The sequence below is a fragment of the Pituophis catenifer genome, unplaced genomic scaffold (assembly GCF_029215685.1).
Source record: "Pituophis catenifer annectens isolate HBS135680 unplaced genomic scaffold, rPitCat1.0.hap2 SCAF_3, whole genome shotgun sequence".
Classification (NCBI taxonomy): Eukaryota; Metazoa; Chordata; class Lepidosauria; order Squamata; family Colubridae; genus Pituophis; species Pituophis catenifer.
The window spans coordinates 172977222-173002269 of record NW_027256883.1 but is presented as its reverse complement, the minus strand read 5'-3'; the positions used below and the strand labels follow the sequence as shown (position 1 = coordinate 173002269).

General features: G+C 38.2%; 2 long non-coding RNA genes across 7 annotated transcripts in view; one reads left to right on the top strand and one right to left on the bottom strand.

The window, feature by feature from the left end:
- Positions 1-13894, bottom strand: part of LOC139315356 (uncharacterized) — a 21348-nt gene extending 7454 nt beyond the window's left edge. Inside the window, exons 1-2 of one of the 2 annotated variants that reach the window (XR_011600269.1) lie at positions 13847-13894; positions 11684-11795 (exon numbers count right to left, since the gene is read on the bottom strand). This is a non-coding gene — a long non-coding RNA (uncharacterized lncRNA). Of the gene's footprint in view, positions 1-11682; positions 11796-13846 lie in introns of those variants that run through there. The other variant, XR_011600268.1, reaches the window with a different exon arrangement.
- LOC139315355 (uncharacterized) overlaps positions 12904-25048 on the top strand; it is a 27066-nt gene continuing 14921 nt past the window's right edge. For all 5 annotated transcript variants that reach the window (XR_011600267.1, XR_011600266.1, XR_011600265.1 and 2 more), the window contains exons 1-3: positions 12904-13270; positions 15170-15574; positions 22525-22650. This is a non-coding gene — a long non-coding RNA (uncharacterized lncRNA). The remainder of the gene's footprint in view (positions 13271-15169; positions 15575-22524; positions 22651-25048) is intronic.

Here is a 25048-nt window from a genome sequence, read left to right as displayed (position 1 = left end):
TAGTAAAGTTAAGTAGAACCCACCCCTGCTATTAACATAGGACTGCTGTCTGGCCTATTCTAACAGTTAAAAGTATTATTTCCCCCCCTCCATGTTACTGTATCTGTACTTGTTCTTAAAGAAGAAAATAAACAATAAAAAGGATAAAACATGCCTCAAATGGGAAGGTTCTCCGTGCGCTTTCCCTGTCTGGCTACCAGGTAATAAAACCAAAGTAGTCAACTAGGAATAGCAAATCATGTTTTGTAAACATAATTTCTGCTTATTTTCCTAGGTCAGCTGCATTAAGAAAGCTCTGTTAAAAAAGCCTTCTCTAAAGGCTGCCAGAATAACCACTTCTATAATTGTAATTCATTTTTTTTTCTGATACACCTCTTTCTGGTTGCCAAGTAACCAGTCATATTGCTTAGAATCCATATTATTATAGTATCTTCATTGTTAATCTTATGCCCTACCCTTTTTCAGTTTATTTTGTATTTTAATTACTCAGTTTAATGAAACAAGGAGAGGACATTCATACATATGTTTGAAACACTAAAGATGACTAAGGATATGATTTTAAGCCCTCTCTGCGGTAATCAGCTAAACAGGCCCCTTGCTATGAGAATTCAGGTTGCTACGGTTACCTATGGAAACTAGGACTTTGGGTTAACTCAGGACATGGATGCACAAAGCTCAGTACCTCACGTCTCAACATCCGCTAATGTGTCCTTGCCTCTGTATCTGAGTCCCAACCCCACCCCTTTAGTTGTAGGATAACTAGCTGAAATTTACCAAACAGAATTCACCAGTTGTAGAAGTCTGCATTCAACTTAGACAGTGGAATGGAGACCAGTACACTAAATATCATTCAAGTTAAGCTGAAAGACAAAAAGACAGCTGTTTTAATTGGTGATCTGAGAAAGTTTTGGCCTAACATAAATATTGTTTTCTTTGTCCATTAGATTCTGAAATATGTATCATGCTGTAATATGTTCCCTTCTTAGAGGGTAGACAAGGATAGCATTAGTAGGATTTCATTGCAGATGTTGAATAAAATAATATTAAGTAAATATGAGTAAAAGAAAAGGAGTTGTGGAAATGAGAGATTAAGATAGCATTTAAAGCTTAGCAACTAAATATTGGATCTTGGTATGTCTCTAAATAGTTAACCTAAAAGATAAGCTAAATGTAGATTTTTTAAAGATAAAGTTACAATTTGTATATGATTATAAGGTGACCTTCAGTATAGCAAACACTGGCAATGTAAGATCTGGAAGTGATATGAAGATCATCTAGTCCAGCTGTGTGCCCAGGACAGAAATCCATATAGGTAGTCCTCGATTTATGACCACAATTGACCCCAAAATTTCTGTTGTTAAGCAAGACAGTTGTTAACTGAATTTTGCCCCATTTTACAGTTTTTCTTGCCATAGTTGCTAAGTGAATCACTACAGTTTTTAAGTTATCAACATCGTTATTAAGTGAATTTGGTTTGCCCATTGACCTGATCCCAGGACACCAAAAGCACCTGAATTTTGATCATGTGATCATGGGGATGGTACATTTTTGTATCTGCGAAAAATGGTCATAAATCACTCTTTCAGTGCTGTTGTAACTTTAAACAGTCACTAAACAAATGGTTGTAGGTCAAGGACTACCTGTACTGTAGTATTCCTAATGGATGACCATCGCGCCCTTATTTAAACATCCATCCTCATGCCTTTGATTCTTTGTTCACAAATGTAAGACTTGCCATGAAATCCATCTCACTGGTTTCTGTCCATTCTGTCTTGTTGTTCCAACTTGTTAAGGTTTTTGCTGAAACTCATTTCCAGGTTTCTGTTACACATTTGATGTCACATGAAAACTATTTTAAACTAGAAAAAAAAATCAAGATACAATTTAAAGTATAAAGAGTAAAGTGAAAAATATGCTTTCCTTTTCTCAGCCTCCAAATATGATGTAATGCAACATATTTACTGATTTCTGGTCAATTATTATGGCATAGGAGTACTTTGATCAGTAGTAGGTGGGTTAGATATAGGTTAGCATGGAGGTTTATATGGTTCATATTGACCTAACCAGAACTCAATCGGGATCTGTATAAGAAAATGAAATGTACTGATGCATATTCACAATGTGGTTAGGCCATATCCTTTCCCTCTATGTTGTAAACTTCTATTACCTGTGTTGGGCAAATAATGGTCTGACTGGAAATGCAATGCTGACCAATGATTTATTACTGGAGTGACTGGAATTACTATTTTATAGATGCCTCCTCTGAAGTTTGGTATATTGTATAGAGCAGGAGTCTCCAACCTTGGCAACTTTAAGCCTTGATGACTTCAACTCCCAGAATTCCCCAGCCAGCTCTGCTGGGAGTTGAAGTCCGCTTCATAGATGGAAAACTATCTTGATGGAATACAGTATATAAAAACCATTACTTAGGTCCTAGGCAAAAGGGGCTTAATTTTTTAAGACCTAAGAAATGAAATCATGTTTTGAAGTAGCTCTGGCAGAGAGACCTCTCTGTTTCATTGGAGGGTAAGAACGGGAGGAAATAATGTACAACCTAATCACACTTGCAAGATTCTATTACTAAGGTTAATTTCAATAAAAATAGCTTTAGCCTTCCTGTGGAATGATTTCCTAGTCTAGTCTACATAGTGGGATCAACATAGATGATTAGGGCTCAGACAAAAATGATGGGGAGTCCTGTTGCTTGGAAACATGGTAGGTGAGCTGTTCTTAAATTATGGAAGAAGAGCTAAGTGGTAAGTTTTAACTTTCATTTACTCAGGATGCCCCCTTTTATTTCTTTGCTGTCTTGATCACCAGAGAATAGTTTTTGATAGCAGATCTAATACGTTCTCTATCAGCTTTGCTGTCATCATTCTATGATAATATTTATAGCCATTTCATTGTCATTTTCTCCTTTAATAACTACAAATATAAATTTGCTCTTGAGTATCTTTCTCTTATGGTGCCATGCAATTATTATTTTATCATGGCTTCTATTTCTCATTCCATTTCAGCTTTTACAGAAATGTCCCAATTATCCTTTCATGTTTAGTAATAAAATGTGACACATGTTCTTTGTCAACATTTAAACATTTTTTTCAACCAAGGGGCAAATAAGAAAACTTAGCAACATGATCAAAGTTTTGAAGTTGTTTATAACTTAATTTTCAGATCGTTTTTCTTTTCTTCTTGCCCTTTTTTGCTGTTTATCAATTATAAAATTATATTGAAAATTTAAAAACAAATTTGTATTTTGTTCATTAGTTTCACATTAAGAGTCATCAAAAATTTGATAGCACATAATCAAAATACAAATTTAAAAGTAGTAAACTCTGTACATTGGTACGCTTATTTTATAATAGAAAATACTTTTAAGGGATGGCTACTTAGAAATTTGGGTGATACATTGGGTTAATTTTCTACTTTTTTCCTGATGTTTATTGATAGATGTTAATAATTTGATTATATAACAGAATATGAATCTGTAAAATTAATTATGATTGATACAGTATGTATGTATGTGTGTAGATATATTTTGTCCTCAGTCTTTCATCTTTATTTTTCATACGTGTCATTCTATAAATATGGATATGAAGGATGCCAGTTCTTCAAAACTAAAGCTGCAAGCATGATTGGTTGAATATTCATGCTTCATTTTAAACGTTAAAATAAAAGCCATGATTGGTATGACAGAGCATGCCTTTTATTTCATTTACCCCCTGTTCTTAGGAAAATATTATATGGATTTATTTCATGTATGTAGGAAAAAAAATATAAATATATAAAACAAGTCCTGAAAGATGTTTAGCCAAACCTCCAATGTACTGAATAAGAACAACCATTGTTAGTTTTCTAATTTTGTAAACGTGTGGTGTTCAAACCTGTTTTATACACTGGCCACATCTAGAATTAGTTCTACAAAGTCTGTTAATTTTTAAAGTGGTCTTTGGCAAACTATTGTTTTCTTTGCAGTGATTAACGTAAAACTGATCAAAACAGATTTTCATTTCTTTATCTACTACATTTTATGTTCACATTGGAAAGGATGGATCTTAAAAGAAATAATCTGGAATTTAGCCTACTCAGATCTGAAATACAACAGCCCAGAAAATTAGAGTAGAAAAGAAGATTTGGTTGATATTTATGTTCTCTAAGTTAGAAGAAAAATAAAATGGTCTCTTGCTGTTTGGTCTTCTGTCTCTTTCTTCCCACCCTCTCCATTCATGAGTTCTCTGTGAGCTCATGAAACATGAAACCTAGGAAAAAGTTGAAGTGTGGCTGTAATTGGGATTATTCTATTTTTAGTTAATCAGCAAGCGATGTGCTGTCCTAACCATGTCCCAGTAAAGAAATTACATAACTATTAACTCTGTCTGCTGCAGCACCAACTTCCTGTTTCCTTTGAACTTTTCTTTCTCTCCCTTTTAAAAAACTTTTCATGTCACTTTTAAATACCAGAATATTAAGGAATCTCACCGTATATTTGAGTTGAGTTTAACAAACTTATACATTCTTATTTCCATAATATATTGGCTGTGATGTTTTCATCTTTATAGAGCAAAAAAAACCTCGATGTTCCAATTAGGTAGCTAAGAACTGTTTATAGTCCTACACATTTTGCAGAAAACCCATGGTTTTCCATGTAAGTAGTGGAAAGGAGAAGGAGAAAGAAGAGTGAACAGTCATGATATATATTTCCGTTAAGGAATAATATTGAGTTTTATGAGTGTATGGTTCCTTTAAAAACGTAAGTAACATTTTGTTTTTTACATTGCAAGAACCAGTACTGTTAAGTAAGCATCATTTGCTTGATGTTTCTCAAAAAGGATTATTTAAAGTGGGAAGTTGAGGGGTCTTGATATTTGCAGTTTTATTACAATAGATTCTGAAGTTGCTGGCAAAGTTCTCAGAACTCACAGTTTACTAACAAACCTGTTCTGCGCTGTTCCACCTTTTGATTCAGATGGTATTAAAATGATTATTTTGTGATAGAGAATTCTAAATGTATCTTTGCCTTTATGATAGTTCAACATTTTAATCTACGGATGTGCAAATTTTACTAGGCTAATGATAATGCTCAGATTTTCAGTGACATTATTTTCTATAATTTTACCTGATTTTTTTAAAAAAAATATTAATTTATGTCAATTGCCCAGTGTCTTTACATGCTATATTCACTATTTAAAATGTGTATATGTGAGAATATTTGTTTACTTGAAGTGAATAACTGATGATAGATAGTTCCTTCTGTGTGTTATAGAGATAGTTGGATGTTCATATGACAGATATGAGGAATTATCAATTCCTCCCAAAATGACAAGTTAAAAAAAGGGATCTAGAAGTCCACTGCATGTTGTATTTTTTTTCCTGAATTCTTGTTTCTTGCAATTGTCTTTCTGTGCTAGGAAACAAATTGACTATGGGAATAAGCCTGAGACATTACATTCAAATTGGAATCTGAATAAACACATAATTGTGTTTGTACTACACCTAACCAAACTGGAAACAGTATAAGAATAAAGTATATATAATCTTCAGATTGTTAATAGCAACACAATCACCTTGCATCTCTTTACATTCCTAGCATACAATATACACTTGCCTCTAGAGCTTTTTTCCTCATGCGTTTCTTCCATGACTCATGAAGTACAGGGTGCCAAACAGAGAATGGCTATTTCTGTGCCACTAGTGCAAACCCCACTACCTCCACTTATGTTGTCAAGTGAACTTCCATAGTAGGAGGCACCCTGTGTTCTTTGTTCTTAGCAAATCTTTATGGAAATATCTTCAGCAATACTGGTTTCTCCTGTTCAGAAGCATGTCTTTTTTTCCCTACTTGCAGCTTCTTGACATTTACTCACCTGTAGGATGGGTAGAGATACTCGATATTAAATCCCTGCTCTGTACAGTTTCCTAATATAGTTCCCATTACTGATGCTGTCATAGCTATAACACAAGATATTTATCAATTGAATATATTTTACATATACAATTAAATTAAGGATAGCAGCATCCCTTGGTGCCAAAGGACAACTCTGAAACCCACAATTAATTTCTTGAATGTGATTGCATAATTGTTTCTTATAAGGTTTACGATCCTGCATTGTCTCAGCATTACTAGGACTTTGTGTTCTGTATTTTAAGCCTGCTGTTAAGTTCCACTCTTGAGTTTTATTGCTGTTTGTTGCTGGATGTGCAATTTCTTGTACTTCCTAAAATTAGTTTGCAAGCATTTTTGCAGCTATGCAGTATAACACTTATTGTCTATTTACTGAAAAATTATCTTTATATTCCTTGATAACTTTCACATATAAATTTTAAAAATGTTTCAAATTTACAGGATAGAGCTGAGGACTTTGTGCAATATCTGCATGACAAAATCGCTCAGATTAGGGAAGAGCTGGACTCTGACTGGGTGGTTTCAGGCGGGGTGACGGAGACAGGCCTTGAGAATGTTATCTGGGAGGAGTTTGATCCAGTGGCTCCCAAAGACGTGGACAGGATTCTAGGCAGGCTTAGCGCGGCCACATGTTTATTGGACCCGTGTCCCTCCTGGTTGGTGCTGGCCTCCCAGGAGGTTACACGAGGCTGGCTCCAGGGGATTATTAATGCTTCTTTGAGCGAGGGTTACTTCCCCACTACCTTGAAGGAGGCGGTGGTGAGGCCACTCCTTAAGAAGCCTTCCCTGGACCTGGCTGTATTAGCGAATTATTGTCCAGTCTCCAACCTTCTCTTTGTGGCGAAGGTTGTGGAGAGTGTTGTGGCACGACAGCTTCCCTGGTACCTGGAGGAAACGGTCTATCTGGATCCGTTCCAGTCAGGCTTCAGGCCTGGGTTCAGCACGGAAACGGCATTTTTCGCGTTGGTTGATGATCTCTGGAGGGCTCGGGACAGGGGTTGTTCCTTTGTCCTGGTCCTATTAGATGTCTCAGCGGCTTTTGATACCATCGACCATGGTATCATGCTGCGCCGATTGGAGGGGCTGGGGGTAGGAGGCACCGTGCTGCGGTGGTTCTCCTCCTTCCTCTCTGACCAGTTGCAGTTCATGTTGACGGGGGGACAGAGATCAACCTTGAGGCACCTTGTGTGTGGGGTGCTGCAATGGTCGGTTCTCTCGCCCCTTTTGTTCAACATTTATGTGAAGCCGCTGGGTGAGATCATCCGTGGTTTCGGGGTGAAGTGCCATCTGTACGCTGATGACACTCAGCTGTACATCTCCAACCCGGACCACCCCAACAATGCCCTTGATGTGATGTCCCGGTGCCTGGAGGCCGTGCGGATCTGGATGGGGAGAAACAGGCTCAGGCTCAACCTGTCCAAGACCGAGTGGCTGTGGCTTCCGGCATCCCGATATAGTCAGTTGGTGCCATCGCTGACTATTGGGGGCGAGTCGTTGGCCCCCACAGAGAGGGCTCGCAACTTGGGTGTCCTCCTGGATGCACGGCTGTCTTTAGAAGAACATATGACGGCTGTGGCCAGGGGGGCTTTTTATCAGGTTCGCCTGATCCGCCAGTTGCGTCCCTTTCTGGATCGGGATGCCATATGCACGGTCACTCATGTTCTCGTCACATCCTGCCTGGACTACTGTAATGCTCTCTACATGGGGCTCTCCTTGAGGAGCACCCGGAGGCTCCAGCTGGTCCAGAATGTGGCTCTGTGGGTGGTTATGGGGGCGACTCGGCGCTCCCATGTAACACCTCTCCTGCGCAAGCTGCACTGGCTCCCGGTGGTCTTCCGGGTGCGCTTCAAGGTATTGGTTACCACCTTTAGAGTGCTCCATGGCTTAGGACCCAGGTATTTACGACCGCCTTCTGCCACCGATAGCCTCCCACCGACCAGTACGCTCCCACAGAGAGGGGCTCCTCAGGGTGCCGTTGGTCAAACAATGTCGACTGCCGGCCCCCAGGGGGAGAGCCTTCTCTGTGGGGGCACCTACCCTCTGGAATGAGCCGCCCCCGGAGATACGGCGGATCCCGGATCTTTGCACCTCTCGTCGTTCCCTAAAGACGTTTTTATTCCAGCAAGCCGGGCTGGCCTAACTCTTTTAATTTGTTTTAACTCTTAAATTGATAATTATCGGTTTTAATATAAGGGTGTTTTAATTGTGGGCCAAATTAATTTAATTGGATTTTAATACTGTTTTAAATTTTGTATTTCTTGTGTTTTAGCTGTTGGCTGTTCACCGCCCCGACTCCTTCGGGAGAAGGGTGGTATATAAATATAAACAAATAAAAAAAAAATTTACTGTTAAAAATAAATTCAACTTTTTTGAAACCTAAGTCTTACTAAGGTAACCTTCCACTCTCTATTGTCAGAGCACTACCCTTTATAACTTTTTATAGTTATTACATAGATTATTCGACAGGACTTTTTTCCTTTTTTATTATAACCATTATTTTATTTTATGCGGTTTTAGAAAACTGTAAAAAGTTGTTTGAGGAGCTTCTATAATTCAATATGGACTTTGAATCTGAGTCTCTCTGGTTTTAGATCAGAATCCTAGCCATCACGGCATTTCACACACTTAATTGGGGAGAAAAATAATCTTGCTGTATTCTAAACCAAATCTGGTTTACAGATCAAAATTTGCAAATTTAATTGAACTTCTGAATGAACTGAAGAATTAAAGTTACACCTTCTTTGCAAGTACAGTAGAACATTTTTAATATCGAAACTTTACCATTTGAGTATAGAATCGCTTTCTGGGTTTGCATACTTATATAGGTACTATATTGAGAAATGACTAAACTTCCTTGCAAAGAGGTTGAGTTAAAGGGTTGTTTGCATACGTCAGTTATTCCCAGGAAGGAATGCAGTTTGGTGCTGCATATACTTTGGTGTTGTTTGATCTTGAGCTATAGGATAAATAAGGGCCTTGAAATGATTTGTCACTGTCATGTTCTGAACCTACAAGGAATTAGCAGAGGTTATGTAAATTATAGTTTAAGTTATTTTCTTTTTCTCTAAAGTAAAACGATAATTAGTATTCTGTTGTATCCCTAGACTACCTTTTGTAGGAATTATAATAAGTGCTGGTGCTGCTGGTGGAAGAATTGTTATGCATAAATATGGCCTTTAGATCATTATCTCATGTTTCATTGAGAGAGCCAGATGCCGTGAAACAATTACGTTGTGCATAGATTGAAGAACGGGAGTTTCCTATACCTAGTTTCAAAGAAGATGTGTGGCATAAAGCTCTGTAGCAGTGTGCAGTTCTTTCTATTGTGATTTGATCATTATGCTGACCCTCTGGTAATTCTAGTTTTGTTCTTTGCATAGAGTCAAGTTTCAGTGGCATGTATTCTTGATCGACTCATATTTAATAGTCAAGAAGACTTCTGCCTGTTATATGCTCTCCGTCCTTTTTAAGCTTCTGATTTTTTTTTTTTATTTATTTATATGCTGCCCTTCTCCGGAGACTCAGGGCGGCTTACAATGCGCTAAGCAATAGCCTTCATTCTTTTGTATATTTATACAAAGTCAGCTTATTGCCCCCACAACTGGGTCCTCAATTTACCTACCTTAGAAAGGATGGAAGGCTGAGTCAACCTTGAGCCTTGGCGAGATTCGAACCTGCAGTAATTGCAGGCAGCTGGTCTTAATAACCAGTTTAATAACAGGGTGCCTTAGACCACTGTACTACCAAGGCTCTTTCCATTTCCATGATTGAATGAGTTACACTATGATAACTTCAGTGCTTGTCAAATAGTGGGGAAGATGATAGATTTTCCATTTCTTAAGAGTGCAGCTTTCACACTTTCAGTACATCCTTGCTGACTTTTTTTTTTAAAGGAGCAGTAATTTGCTTCCCATTTTAAGTTCAATCATGGCGTCCTTCTCTAATGTTGACACTTTGGATATTAGACTACGGCTGCTTTTCATGCTTTTGCTTCCATTCTGGAGAGAAAAATAAAGATTCTGTTCCACTAAAAAAGGGGGTATGAAAAATACTGCCTTTTTAAAATGTACCCAACTGTTTCTGTTCAGGAAGATAGAACAAAACTGTTACAGTTGTAACTGTCTGCATTGCCATTTCTCAGTCTTTCTGAGACAAACAGTAATAAACTATGTCTAGCTTTCTCAGTACTAATTTAATATTGAACTAGCAAGTCAATGGAAATGTATAGTGATAGAGACATGTGGTTCTAGGTCAGGCGTCTGCAACCTTAAGCACTCAAAGAGCCATTTGGAACCGTTTCCCACAGAAAAGAAAACACCGGGAGCCACAAAACCTGGGTGGGTGTGGCCAACTCAATGTCACTCACTTCCACCAGTCACATGACACGCCCCGAGCCACACCTACCCAGCGGGTCATTAGGGCAGAGAACCAGTTGTTAAAAAACACAGGGAACCACAAAACCCTTTTGACATTTCTCTCTCTCCCCTCCTTCTCTGTATCTTTCTCTCTATGCCCTGGCACTTCTCCATCCCCTGCCATCCCCCTTACCTTCTCCGGTCAGGCGAGGAGTGACTGGGAGGGAGGGTGAGGGGTGGGGCCAGCCAGTGGTGGGAATCACCCGACAGAGAGCCACAGCAGAGGGCCCAAAGAGCTACATGTGGCTCCGGAGCCACAGGTTGCTGACCCCTGTTCTAGGTTAGCAACAAATCGATGCACATTTCTGGTAGCTGCCCATAATCATTATGATATCATCTTCTTTTTGGAAATATTCACCAATATTGTTGTTAGCAACTTGTCTTGTTTTAGCTCAAGGGGACACCATTGTGTTTTTTACTCTATAATTTGTCCATTACAGGTTGCTTTCTAATTATAAATTAAGAAACATATGGTCATGTTTCACTTTTAGGAACGGTTTGTACTCATCAGATATGTGAAGGCATGGCAGACTTTTTAATTTTTATTTTATTCTTGTGGTGAAACATCTTCCGATGTGCACTAGCCATCAGATGGCAATTCCAGGAAGTTCTGATTCTTTGGAAAAGCTACTTTTTCTGAGATTATCCTCTTAAAGTTCTATTCATTAAATGATTTGGGATCCAGTCTAGCTTTTTCCATAGAATTAAAATATTTTGCTGACTCACTGATAATTTACAGTTTCATTGCTTTGTAAAATAAGTTTTGGCCAGCAAGTCAATTGGGAGTCCCATTCCCATTTGGATCCATTTAGGCATCTCGGCAGGGATAAACACTGCTTCATTTGAATTTCAGTTAAAGATGATTGACTGAAACTCTGGAGCATGAATAAAGGAAATGGCTGAAGAAATGCTGCTACAAAGAAGTTCTATGAGAGTTCTTGGGAGGTTCAGTCATGCCTTGGCCTGTTTCTCCATTCAGTGCCTGTCCTTTGCTTTTCCTTCCTGTGCATTCTAAGCTTGGTATCTTGGTGCATTGCTTAATACTGTATATGAAAGCTTGCAGTTGTTTTTATATGCATCTGTGCATAACAGATGTCACTATCAGGCTGGAAGGACTTTAAAATAGCTCAGTAAAGAAGGGAATGAGGAATTGCCTTCTAGTGCAAGAATTAAGGCTGGCATATTTCTGTGTAGGGTAGTCACTCCAGATTTTTCTCTCATCTATGGCCTCTTGCTTTAAGGGAAGCTGCCTTTCATTTTTGAATTTCGTTCTTTTGTCATACTGATCATTTTCTTCCTTTCCTTAACGTTTCCAATTATTTTCTTTCACTGTTTGAGCAAGCCTTTAACCTCCCAGCATACTTACCAGTGGTAGAGAAGGGATTAATTTGTTGCCTGAGATTCAGGGAATGCTGCCCACATCCTTTTGGAGGGAACCCCTTTCCTGCTGCCTAGTCCTGCAGAGCTCAAAGGATTAGCTGGCAAAGAAGAAACAAACACTTGACCATACCACTGTTAATGACTTGGACCTTCAGATTATATGTATCCGAATCTGATCTATACAAAGGTATTTTATCCTGTTCCCTCATTGCCACTTCTTTTAATGGAAAGTGGTAGGCTTGACATTCATAACTACGGGTAGTCCTTGACTTACAACCATTTGTTAGTGACCATTCAAAGTTGCAACAGCACTGGAAAAAGTGACTTACGACCATTTTTCACTCTTATGACCATTGCAGCATCCCCATGGTCACATGATCAAAATTCAGACACTTGGCAACTGGTTCATATTTACGATGGTTGCAGTGTCCCAGGATCATTTGAACACCTTTTGCGACCTTCTGATAAGCAAAATCAATGAGAAAACCACATTCACTTAACAACAGTACTAAGTTAACGGTATTAACTTAACAACTAGTGATTCAGTTTACAACTGGGGCAAGAAATGTCATAAAATGGGGCAAAACTCATTTAACAACTGTCTCACGTAGCAACAGAAATTTTGGGATTCAATTGTGGTCGTAAGTCGAGGACTGCCTGTACTCATTCATATAACAAAAAAGTGAAACACTTATTGGAGAGTGTGCCCAGTCCTGGAGGAAAGCAACTGTTTTCTTGGAACTGATGGGTGTTTTCTCTCCTTTAAAGGGGTTAATTCAGATACTGCTTGGCTGCTTGGAAACTGCCCTCTGTTTTGAGGGCTGTTGTATTTCTTTCGGTCAGATCGCCTGCACACACTTGAAAACAAACAACTGTGTTTCCAGGTCTGCTGCCCCAGAGTGGAACCTGTAACTGCCACTCCTAAAAAGAGTTAACTGAGCAAGTGTAGCAGTGGTGGAGCCACGAGAAGCTGATGATGCAAACGTGAGGGAAGAGTGGAAAAGAAGCAGAGAAGCCAAGGTGAGGAGAGAACAGGGAGATATAAATAACTTGGGTGCTTAGCTGGAGAGTGACTTTCTGTCTTGGTTTGTCCGGCCCTGGTACTGCTGGCATCGGCTCTCAAGGGGAAAGCTGCAGTTCTGCTGTTAAAACACAAGGAGCAGCCTGGAGAATTTTGAGCTGCGTCACACAGCTCAGAGGGAGAGAGTGAGAGCCAGCTCTGTCGATAGGTCTACTAGCAACAGCCTACTGCAGCAAGAGACACACAGAGAGAGAGATCATGCAAGAGAAGTAATAACAACATTGGGAAGCATGGTTCCTTTTCAATCCAGCATGCTTTTTTTTTTTTTTAAAGGAACATTATTTGGGAACTTGTTGAAGATCAGTGGATTTTGTCCACTGATGGTACCGGAAAGATGCGACGCAATTAATCCCGCAAACGTGGGGGAGGCAGATATAGGAAGGGTTAATGGGAGGAAAATTCTGGAATGTTCTATGCTGCGGCAGAGCGAACAGAGGGTTGAGGACTGCACAGGTGTAGATGAACAGATCTCATGGTTCCTCTATTAAATACGTACGTATTTTTTTTTATCGGAGTTGGGGGGGAGTTGAACTGAGTGTCTCACTTTGTATGTATGTGGCTAGAGGTATCTTTCTGCCCTCCCATCCCTCAAACTTTTCATCCAGTATTATTTTCCTATGGCTAAATGTTGTTTCTGTGTCCTGCATCAGACCAATGGAATGAAGGCACAAGTTGTAAAATGTCAGTGCATAGCTAGCTATAATGCAGAGTCAAGAAACAAGGATGGGAAATAGAACAGTAGCTTTGCAGAGGATGCCATCTAATATCCCTTTCCCCAATTTCCTTATTAAATCAAGAAGTTGGCAGAGGGGTTTCTCAAAACACTCTGGCTCTTTAAGGCTGAGAATCTGTATCTGCAGAGTTAAGAAAGTGGCAAATAGACAAATGATGACGCAGGGATCTTTGCTTGGCATGTTGTTAGGTTTAGAAAGCATTGGTTGGGGGGGGCGGTGGAGAGGGGACAGGTACATTGTGAAGCCCCAGACCAGCTGACAGAGGGTGAGTTAAGAAGGGAAGATTGCATTTTAGAATTAAATGTCATCATTTTGGCGTCGGAAAGTTGTTTACCTTTCTCTCTGCGTGTCTCCATGTTGGCAGCCTTCCAGCTCACATGTGATAGTCTTCCCTGTACTGCTGCATCATTAACTGAGTGCCTGAGCTTGCACATGATTGGCTGGGGAGGGCTTTCATTCTAAACACTGATTTCCATTGGAGGGAGAAGCAGTGGCAGGTGAAATGCTATCTGAGATTGGTTAGAGCCAGAATATCAAATCTAAATGTTCCATTCCAATTGCTTTAAAAGGGGTTCTGAACAGTTTGTGACTTAAAATGTTGGCTATTTGCTTTTATTCCCCACCCACTCCTCTCCTTTACAGCAAGCACTTTGGAATGTGTCTGTATTCTCAGAGCTAGTGTTTTAAAGAGAAAAGCAAAAAGCAGGAGCTTGTCTATTGTAGGTTACTTTAGTTTATTACTGGTGCAAGTGACGCAGAAGGAAAAACAAATATTCTGTGACTCGAGTTGCATCAGTGACAGGCATATTTCCGGCTGCTGTGAGACAAGCCACGATGACATGACATTATTATAGCCTTCAGAGGAGATAACAAAAAGAGACTTTAGTGGGTGTCTATCTTTGCCTTTGTGTGAAAAAACTCTTAACTAGACCAAGCTGTTTTCTTCTGTTATAAACTCTCTTGAGGACAGAGAGATTGCTTGTTAGAGGAGAATCTGTAAAACGCTGGACAGAGCTTAGAACAAAAACTGTGTTTTAGGTTACAACACTGTGAATCGAAAGTCAGTGCTGGATGAATATAGTGGTAAGAAATACAAAGTTTACTTTCTGGTTGTTTTATTTTGCTTTTAAATGAGATAGTTGTGAATTCTAAGATGGTAGGATAGTTGGGCAGTTGTGACCTATAAACCAGTTCAGGTAGGGGCTGGAAACCTTTCATTTATGGTACATACCGTATCTAAGTAGACGTGGTTCTTTAACATTTCAGATCAACTGTGTTTTCCCTTCCCAATTCCCTTTCCCTGTCCCAAAGCCAATTCCAGATATAAAATTATTATGGAGGATGAAGTCTATGTTCTTTCTTTTTTTCTTTTGGAATTTCAATGAAATTCTAAGCAATAAGCATTATCACAGAGCATGGGGGACTATTTCCTGTGGCACATTCTCATGAAGTGTTCCAGTAAACTGAAGGATTTAACAATAATATAAGAATCTGTGTGGGTGACTCACTGGCATTGAGAGAATCAAGTATAGCCGGTTGTTCAGCAGTAGTTTTCTGGCTTTGGAACCAGATCAGATAACATTTTGATTCGCCATCTTGATTCTTCTAAAGTACTCCTGTCTTCTTAAGTATTGTTTCAAGATTTTATTGCTTGCAGGCTTTAATAGTCCCAGGAAGAATGAACAAGCATAGTCTGCTATTCAGAAGGAAGGAGACATAACCAGGAAGCCATATCTGGAAATGGACATGATACGTGAAAGGAGAAGAAGGATAGATGTGACAGATACCTACCTCCTCTGATACATTCTCAAGCATAACTTCGTTTTTATTATCTCTTCTCCGTTGTCAAGCTTTCTGCCTAATTTGAAATTCTTCCATTGGAAGTGTACCACCTTCGTTTCTCCTTCTCCCCACTGAGAGTCCTTGCTCTGCAAAGCTTTCTCCTCCAGAGGCAGTCTTGCATCCTGCGGTGCTAATTCTGCAGAGGAGGGCAATCAGAGATCCATCTGTGATGGGATACACTCAGGCTGAGATTTTGCTTCTTCTGTCACGAACAAAAAAAGTGAGTAGGTTTGAAAAAAGTTGGGTTACTTTCATTTTGACCGACGCCATCTAAACAAACATAACTTGCGTTTTTTAGATACAGCCACTAGGGATTGTATATTGGTACGGGGGCGTTCATTTGCTTTTTCTTGTCACATGATGCTCGATAATGGCATACCTTAAATATTTTTAGAGTGAGTTGGATTTGTACAAGAAGAAGATTAATAGTACATACTTTTTCATGATTCCCCCAAATAAGTGCATTTTCTCACCCAAGCGTTGAAGGTTGAGATTCTTTATGTGTATGTCAATTTATTTTTATAAATCTGAATGCAGTTCTTAGTCATTGCTGCTTTAATAAGTAATTGCTCACATAAAGATACTTCAACATATGAAAAGTGAAGCTGTAGTGAGTGAAAAGGCATCATTTTTGCTCTACTGTTGTGGAAAGATTTGACAGTTCGTCTCTTATGTCTCAGGTTAACGATAGAAGTGAACCACAGGTTTGTACAGAACTTGTCTGCAGGTGGTTTTGAGACTTCTGGTGCTTCCCTGAAGCCAGAGGATTTGGCATTAGTACCTTGCTCAGCTTTGTGACCTTGGGCTAATTTGCCCGTTTCTGCTTTTCTTTGTCATCCGCAAAGTGGGCATAATAAGATGTGCGTCACAGGAATGTTGAGACTTCTGCTTGTTTTTTTTAAGAACCATGAAGTGTTTCCTGAAATGAAAGGGCTTCCTTATAAAATGGGGTTGTTCTTTTATATTTGGATTACATAGTATGGATGAAATTTACCAAGGCCATGCAATAAACATAATGTGTATCCCTAGCTACTGCTATTTTTATTTTTTTATTGGCACTATTTTGGCAAACAGATGGACCCAATTCTTAACTACATTTTTTCTAGTGATTGTTTGTGACGCATCTAAGTTTGAATCTACTATTTCTTTAACAAGCTAAATAATATTAACAAAACATAGTTGTGGGGAGGGAGGGAGGGAGCCTATCTTTAAAATCATATCAAAACTTGTGTTCTTAATCAGAAATGTTTTGGTATCAGCATGTATTACTTTCACGCATTCTAACAGCAGGAGAATATATAGTTTAATGATGACTCCTGTCCATTTTGTTGCTGGCGAAATATATTCAGAGCCGATGGTACTATTGCTATTAATTTCTGTCTCGTACAAAAACAGTCTTCAATTTGTATCCAGAAGATACTTGCTGTTGCTGGGAGCAGAATAATTTTCTTGAGGTATTTTTCTCTCCTGGATTTTCTATATTTTTAAACAAATTTAAATAGTTCATAAAATAGTATTTTATTATAAACTTGATAGCTCACTTTGATTTCCCTCACCCTGTTCCAACCAGAATACAGACTTAAAATATAGTCACATTTTGCATTTTCTCATCTTGTACCAAGTAGTCATTTGTATTGATTTGGGTGTGGTAACTCTGTCTACCATTTTTTTCCACAATTTAAAAAAAATAAGAATTTGAGGAAAATACTATTTCCTCAATATTTGCATTTATAGTTGGGAGGAAATATTTCCTATAGTAGCAAATATGAAGCTTAAGTTTTTGCAAGGAAGACAGAATAGAGGATTGTGGCTTCCTCTACTCCATCCCCACAACTAGATTTTTTAATATTTATGTTTAAATTAAACATTTTACTGCGCCTTTACAAAAGCACATTTTTAGAAGATTTTTGTATTTCAGAATTGCTTGAAGAAGAGAAACGATGCAATGTAGCTTTCTTGGTAGCCATTTTGCTGCATCACCATCTTGCAAAATCCTGAATTATATTTACTTGTCGTTCCGGGGCATAATGCCCAAGACCAAATTGTGGACTCGGTTATTCGTCTTTTCTCTGTAATAGACTGAACATAAATACCAATTCAATAGTCTATGCATAAATATAAATTAAATAATCTATGAAGTTCTAAATTATAGCCAGAATTAAAGTTATTTTGGGATATTTTTGTTACCAAATTCTGCTTTCTCGTAATGTAAGATTTCCGTTCATCGTTTATCTATCTGTATTTATAATCTTACTTTCTTCTTCAATACTCTACATTCATTTGCTGGCGAGATCAGTAAATTATTCTCCAGATGTAAATATTCTCATTGAAATTATATATTCGTATCACATTAGAACATCCAGCTTAATATTGATTAGTGTACAGTCATGAAGCCAAGATGGTGGGTAGCTCCGGAGTTGTTAGCACTCCAAATGAGCAAGAATCTAGCAGGAAAGCAAGATTTTATAGAATACATTCCTTAATTTAGAATACACATAGGAAAAAATACTGTTTTTTTAAAAAAAGGAAAAATATTGGTAAGGAATAGAAAGTTGTCACATTGATCCAAACATGCAGATTGGGTCAATTTGTATATCTGTCATTGTTCAATGTTATGTATCTCCTGCCTTAGTCTGTGACTGCTTTTGTCATATATGGTGGTGTGTATTAACTTGAATTTTGGGTTGAATTCTCATATTCTCCAAAGAAGTAGGCAGGTTCCTTACTTTGGGAGACTTTATTTTCCATTCTGTTAGCTGCTATAAAATATTCGTTATGGCCTTTAGAAATCAAAGAGCCCAGATTTCTTCCTTCTGTCGTTTGTTTATGGTTATTGATTGCAAACTTTTCTTTATACTCCTCAGGTATATGTTAAAAATTGATCTTGCAGTGCATTTATAGATAAACATCTCTAATCTGAATATTAATTTTTTTTTAGAAAAGTGTCAGGCGACATTAGTCTTTTACATTTGAATTAAAAAACAAGCATATAAATTACAATAGTTCTTTGCTTCTGCCTCAGATAGGCATTAAATTAATATAATATTAAATTAAAATATTACTTAAATTATTTGGGCTTTTCTTGTTTAGTCATATTGGATTACTGCTAGATTTTAATAAAAAATGAATTAAACTTCACTCTGGTTCTAAGAGATAAAAATAATATATATACTTTACAGATGCTCAAATGTCCATTCATTTGTTCTGAAAGGATTTATCCATTATATATATCAGGGGTGTCAAAGTCGTGGCATCCCATGATGTATCGTGACTTTCCTCCCTTTTGTTAAAACGGGTGGGCATGGCCAGCGCATGACGCATCTGGCCCATTGGGCCATGAGTTTGATATCCCTAATATATATGGTTCTGACTCCAGTCCAGATGTCCATAAACTCTGTTTTCAACTACATGACATGGACTTTCATCTGTAAATTACCCTTTCTGCCTTGAAGTAAAATTTGTGTTCTAAAACAGAGATCTTATTATTTTATTTGGCAAAGGGTAACTCCAGAATGCGGCTGCGCAGGGGATTATGGGAGCGACAGGGCACTCCCATGTGACACCTCTCCTGTGCGAGCTGCACTGGCTCCCGATGGTCTTCCGAGTGCGCTTCAAGGTGTTGGTGACCACCTTTAAAGCGCTCCATGGCTTAGGGACTGGATATTTACGAGACCGCCTTCTGCCACCAATTGCCTCCCACTGGCCAGTACACTCGCACAGAGAGGGCCTCCTCAGGGTGCCATTGGCCAGACAATGTCGGCTGGCAACCCCCAGGGGAAGAGCCTTCTTTGTGGCGGCACCCGCCCTCTGGAACGACCTACTTCCAGAGTTACGCACGATACCAGACCTCCGGACTTTTCATCGGGGCCTTAAAACTCACTTATTTCATCTAGCCGGGCTGGCTTGATCCCATCCTTTGGTTTTAATTTGAAATTAATTTTAACTGGGTTATTTTAAATTGTGGGCCGACATTATTTAATATCTTTTAAACTGTTTTAATTTTTGTATGTTGTGTTTTTACTTTGGCTGTCTACCGCCCTGAGTCCTGCTGGAGAAGGGCGGTATAAAAATCAAATAAAATAAACAAAAAATAAATAAATAAACTCTATAAAATGCTGTTGATATTGTGGATAGGTTGATTGCAAAATACTCATTATTGGGGAGCTGAAACAAAAACCCATATAGTTCAATTAATTTATAAATCAAACCAGAATATTTTGGCTGGGATCCAAAGACTTAGTTCTTTATGCTCAAGTTACTTTTGTCTAGTGATTTACCCCATGGTATTCTTTCGTAGCTTTCAAAAATCAGTTTATTGCAATTTGAAATTGTTTTGCCTATGCCTAAACAAAATTTTATAGGATGCTGCATTATCTATGTGTATATGCAACACAGAATTTTTTTTTACATAGGATTGTGAACATACCTATATTAAGATCATGCAGTAAACCCAAAATTTCATTTTTCCCCCCTCCAGGAATGTATTGCCATTTTCATGAGACATGGATTCTCTGCTGACTTTGCTCATAAGTTTTGTTGTTTAATTTCATAGACAGGTGAATATGTTCCTGTGAGCCTTACTAGAGCTCAAAGGACTGAAAGGCCTATAAATAGGGCAGATGACTGTTTATTATTGTATTTTTATAAATCTATGAAAATTACAACTTCTTATATTTTGAGGCAAAATTATTCTCGAACTGAAATTAACTTTATAAATCAAACATAAACTATAAATTTAATATACTAAACTTGATTACTTTATGAGCAAACCAATTATACAAAAAAGTGTTCTAAAGTAATTTAGTATGTTGTAAAGATTGTTAAAATCAGTTTGGTTAACTTTTCAAACTAAAAATAAAACTTTTTGCATCTTCCTTTCAATTTTTTTGGAAACACTTGCAGGTCTACTCAAGAATTAGCATCTTAAAATTGTTATGTTGATAGCCCAGCCTGGCGGAACAACAGGGTCTTGAGTGCGCAACGAAATACCCGGAGGTTGGAGATCTTACGTATTTCCGGGGGCAGTTCATTCCACAGGGCTGGGGCACCCACAAAGAAGGCCCTCCCCCTGGGTGTCGCCAGCCGACATAACTTGGCCGATGGCACCCTGAGGAGGCCCTCTCTGTGGGAGCGGACTGGCCGGTGGGAGGCTATCGGTGGCAGAAGACGGTCTCGAAGGTACCTGGGTCCTATGCCATGGAGCACTTTAAAGGTGGTAACCAACACCTTGAATCGCACCCGGAAGACCATTGGGAGCCAGTGCAGCTCGCACAGGAGGGGTGTCACGTGGGCACAACGAGTTGCGCGCATAACCACCCACGCGGCTGCATTCTGGACCAGTTGGAGCCTCCGAGTGCTCTTCAAGGGGAGCCCCATGTAGAGAGCATTACAATAGTCCAACCGGGAGGTAACAAGGGCGTGAGTGACCATGCACAGGGCATCCCGGTCCAGAAAGGGCTGCAACTGCCGAATCAGGCGAACCTGATAAAAGGCCCCCCTGGCCACGGCCATCATATGCTCTTCTAAAGACAGCCGTGCATCCAGGAGGACACCCAGATTGCGAGCCCTCTCTGTGGGGGGCAAAGATTCACCCCCAATAGTCAGCGATGGCACCTGCTGACTATATCGGGGCGCCGGAAGCCACAGCCACTCGGTCTTGGAGGAGTTGAGTCATTAAGTTCATATTAGGCAAAACTTCTATTCCTGGAATATTTTTACCACATATCAGTCATAGCTTATACCAGAACAATTATTAATGAACATTAGTTTTGAAGCTTAACAGTTTTGTAGTTTTTTCCTTCCAAAAACTACAGGCAGTTCTTGACTTACTATCATAATTAGGACTGGAATTTCCATCATAAGTCATTATGGCTATAAGTTGAGTTAGGCCTTATTTACAACAATCTTTAAGGAGGTTGTTAGGCAGATTACCCAGCTGTTAAACTAGCTTCCTCTGTGAACTCTTTTGCTGTCTTTTTTTTTTTCCAAACGATTCGCAATTTTTTGCAAAAATGGTTACAAATCAGAATCATAAGATCACAGGATGCTGCAACCAGTCATAGATCAATAGCAATGGCACTTAGCAGTTTACTGAGTCAGCATATTGCCTCCAACAATCTGGGTCCTCATTTTACCGACCTTGGAAGGATGGAAGGCTGAGTTAACCTTGAGCCCCTGAGGATTAAATTCCTGGCAATAAGTAGAATTAGCCTGCAGTACTGCATTCTAACCACTACACCACCATGGCTCTAAATCAATTGCAATTCAGTTGCTGCCAAGCATCTGAATTGCAATCACAAGATTGTGGTGATGATGTTCATAAATGTGACTACAGGTCATAAGTCACTTTTTCCAAGGCTGTTGTAACTTTGAACTGTCTTTAAAGGTCATAAGTTGAGAATTACCTGTACCATTTCCTACTGTGGTTCTTACAAGCAAAGAAAATATTACAAAATGCATCAAGACTTTTCCCCCCAAAAAAGAATGTCTTGTGCACTGCAGCAGTTTTCTACCAATACTGCCCAAATTTGATAGCTATCCTCCAGGATGTAGCAGATAGTGCTGACTAACTTGGCATCTCTTAAGGAAAGATCTATGGGTAAAGTGGCAATACAAAACATCCATCTTGCAACATTCACCCTTGCAATAGTTAAAATTAACTAGAGAGTAGTTGAGAAAAGAGCCTTGATAGTACAGGGGTTTAGTGCACCCTGTTATTAACACAGCTGCCTGCAATTTCTGCTGGTTCGAATCTCTCCAAGGCTCAAGGTTGACTCAGCCTTCCATCCTTTCTAAGGTAGGTGAAATGAGGACCCAGTTTGTGGGGGCAATAAGCTGACTTTGTATAAAATATACAAAAGAATGAAGGCTATTGCTTAACGCATTGTAAGCCGCCCTGAGTCTCCGGAGAAGGGCGGCATATAAATCAAATTTAAAAAAAAAAAAAAAAAGAATGTTTGTAAATCCCATTCCTATTCTGGTGCCATATTTCAAAGAACCTTGGCCCTTTGGGGGAAAAAAGAGATTTTTAAAAGCTTTCAAGACTTTACAAATAAAAGTATCAATTAATTTGAAATTTGGTTCTAATTTGTGGATTGTAAAAAATATTTTAAATGTTATTCCTTTGGTTCCAGGTTCCAAGTAATTTCCTTTTTCCTTCCTTTTTTTCAGCAATATCTTGAATCAGGTGCCGAAACAGGCTATGGAGTCTGAAGACAATGTCTGATAGCTGCCATCACATCACTTCTGCTGTAAAATAAGATTTGCTAGTCTTTAATGCCATCAAAAACAGATGTGGTAAGGTACATGAATATGCAGAAGTTTATCTTTTTAAAATGATTATATCATGCTGTTTAAGAACAGGTTTCCAATTCTTACTGACTGATTAAGTTTTATAGCTGAAAAAGTTAAAATAAAATGAACCATCATAATCTGTTGAGACTATGTTAATTTGTTTATATCTGTTAGCCCAGTTATCTGTTGATGCCTCATATTCTTCCTTCAAACCACATTGTTGGAATACCCTGGACAGGATTTATTATTCAAGAAAAACTGCTTTTAAAATCTTGTAAATCTTCAAATTGAAAACAAAATGTAAAGTCATTCAGACCTTTCAGTCTGTCTCCGTGGCCTTAGAAGTTTCTAGTTTAGAGCTGTACAACTTTTTTTCATACTGAAGCTGTGTGCCTTTGAGTAACCACCCTGGAGCCATGTTCTAAAAAGTGGATAGAGTTGAAATAAAGACAATTCAAGGGCAATGAAATCAGTACAATTTCATTTAATTGTAACTTTAATTAATTATTTTCATATAATTAAGGCCAGTTATTTAATGATTTTTCCGTTGGTGACTGAAACTATAGAGTATGATAACAATTTGAGAAGTATTTGAATGTTGCCTTCAAATCTCTTTAGAAACATCTGTATCCCTGGGGCCATAATGCACTTTTACTATAAAACCTTTATTCCTGTGATGCCCAAGGGTACCATTGTGTGCAACAAGTATTATGTTTATGCTATCTATGAAGCAACTTTTTTTTAAAAAAAAACTTTCAGAAAGCTGTGCCATTTTTAAGGTCCTGTGGCTACTTCATAAACTGCTTCCTGGTCTTGTTAATTTCCACTATTTAATACTAGTGCCACTGTTATGAATTAGGCAAGTAAATTTTAATCGTAAGTCAAAGAAAATCCTTACAATGATTATTACAAAGTAATTGCTTTGTAACTCTTCCAGATTCCATCCATACTTTCATCCAATAGTATTTTGCCATTTGTTTTTAAAGTAGAACTCTTCCATTGAACTAAACATACATGAGCCTCAATGTCAACATCCAATCTATACTTAGCTTTTTGGTAAAAATCAAGTGGAGTATCTATGCCCTTAGTTTCTCAGTTTACTATTGCCAGGTTTCTACTTTACTTTAGAATATGAATACTTCTAGACCATAGAAGCTTTGGTTTTCATATATGAAAATGGCACATGCCATTTCTCACTAGTGTATCCTATCTTTATCATATGCTTAAAAAAAAAATGGGATGCATTTTAAAACAAACAGGCATGTGATAAAACTAAATAGAAGCTAAATTGGCTTTGAAAGAACACAACTTGAAACAGATAACTATTTGATGTACAGAAAATGGTTGCTAGGTATAACTGTCAATAGCTGTGAATATAATGAGTTATGAATATCTCCATGGAAGAGGAGGATGAGGGGGCAGAAGCAGAGGACTCCTCAACAGAACAAAATGATTAGGAACACAGAAAAGAGCTGTGCCAAGTTTCCACGGTTCAATTTAACTGTTTATTTTACTCCTTTTTATTTGTGTGAATAATTCTGTTGGAGAACAGTAAAAATGAACTTTTCTAGAGAACCAAGAATTCTGTATTATAGGCCTTGTAACACAGTCCTATTCTGAAATAAATTCCATTGTGTTTAATGGATTTTATGTGGGAGCGTGTATTGAACTGCCTTAACAATTCTTACAACATGTAATAAATTAGGTGTATATTATTGAAGCTATGCTGCTGTTATGCTGTATAAGGTAAAAAAAAAATCAGGGATGCAGTAGACCTCTTGCATTGCAGAGTCTAGGGTAGCAAGATTTCAAATATAACTTGCATATTGTTTAAATATCAGGTTTGGTATTATTTTATTTTTATTTAATCAATTTATTTTACCATATTTCATATTTTTAGTGTTACAATAGTCAAAAATCTAAATTTTCTTCTTTGTATTGCTTCAGGGTTTGTGAAACACTTTACTAAAAGTAGACCAGAGATTAGAAATCAGGTCCTTATATAAATATATATTTTTTATGTTTTAAATTCACTTTGCAGAAGTCATCAGTAAGACTCAACAGTATATAAATTAGATTGCTCTCTTCAAGAAGTAATAAAATATACAAGTAGTCCTTGGTTTAACAACACCAAATGGGACTAGAATTGCCATCACTAACAACATATTGTAGTTGTAAAGCTTGATGTCATGTGACTACACGTAGAAATGGCAGTTTCAGCAAGCATGGTTGCCGTTATTAAGTAAGGATATCACATGGTTGCCAGACCACTTCCTGATGATTTTCCCATTGACTTTGGTTGTCGGAAGCCAGCAAAGAAAATCACAAATGGTGACCATGTGATGGCAGGTTGTTGCAACATCATAATCGCAAGCCAAGTGTAGGGCACATGTGACAGTGA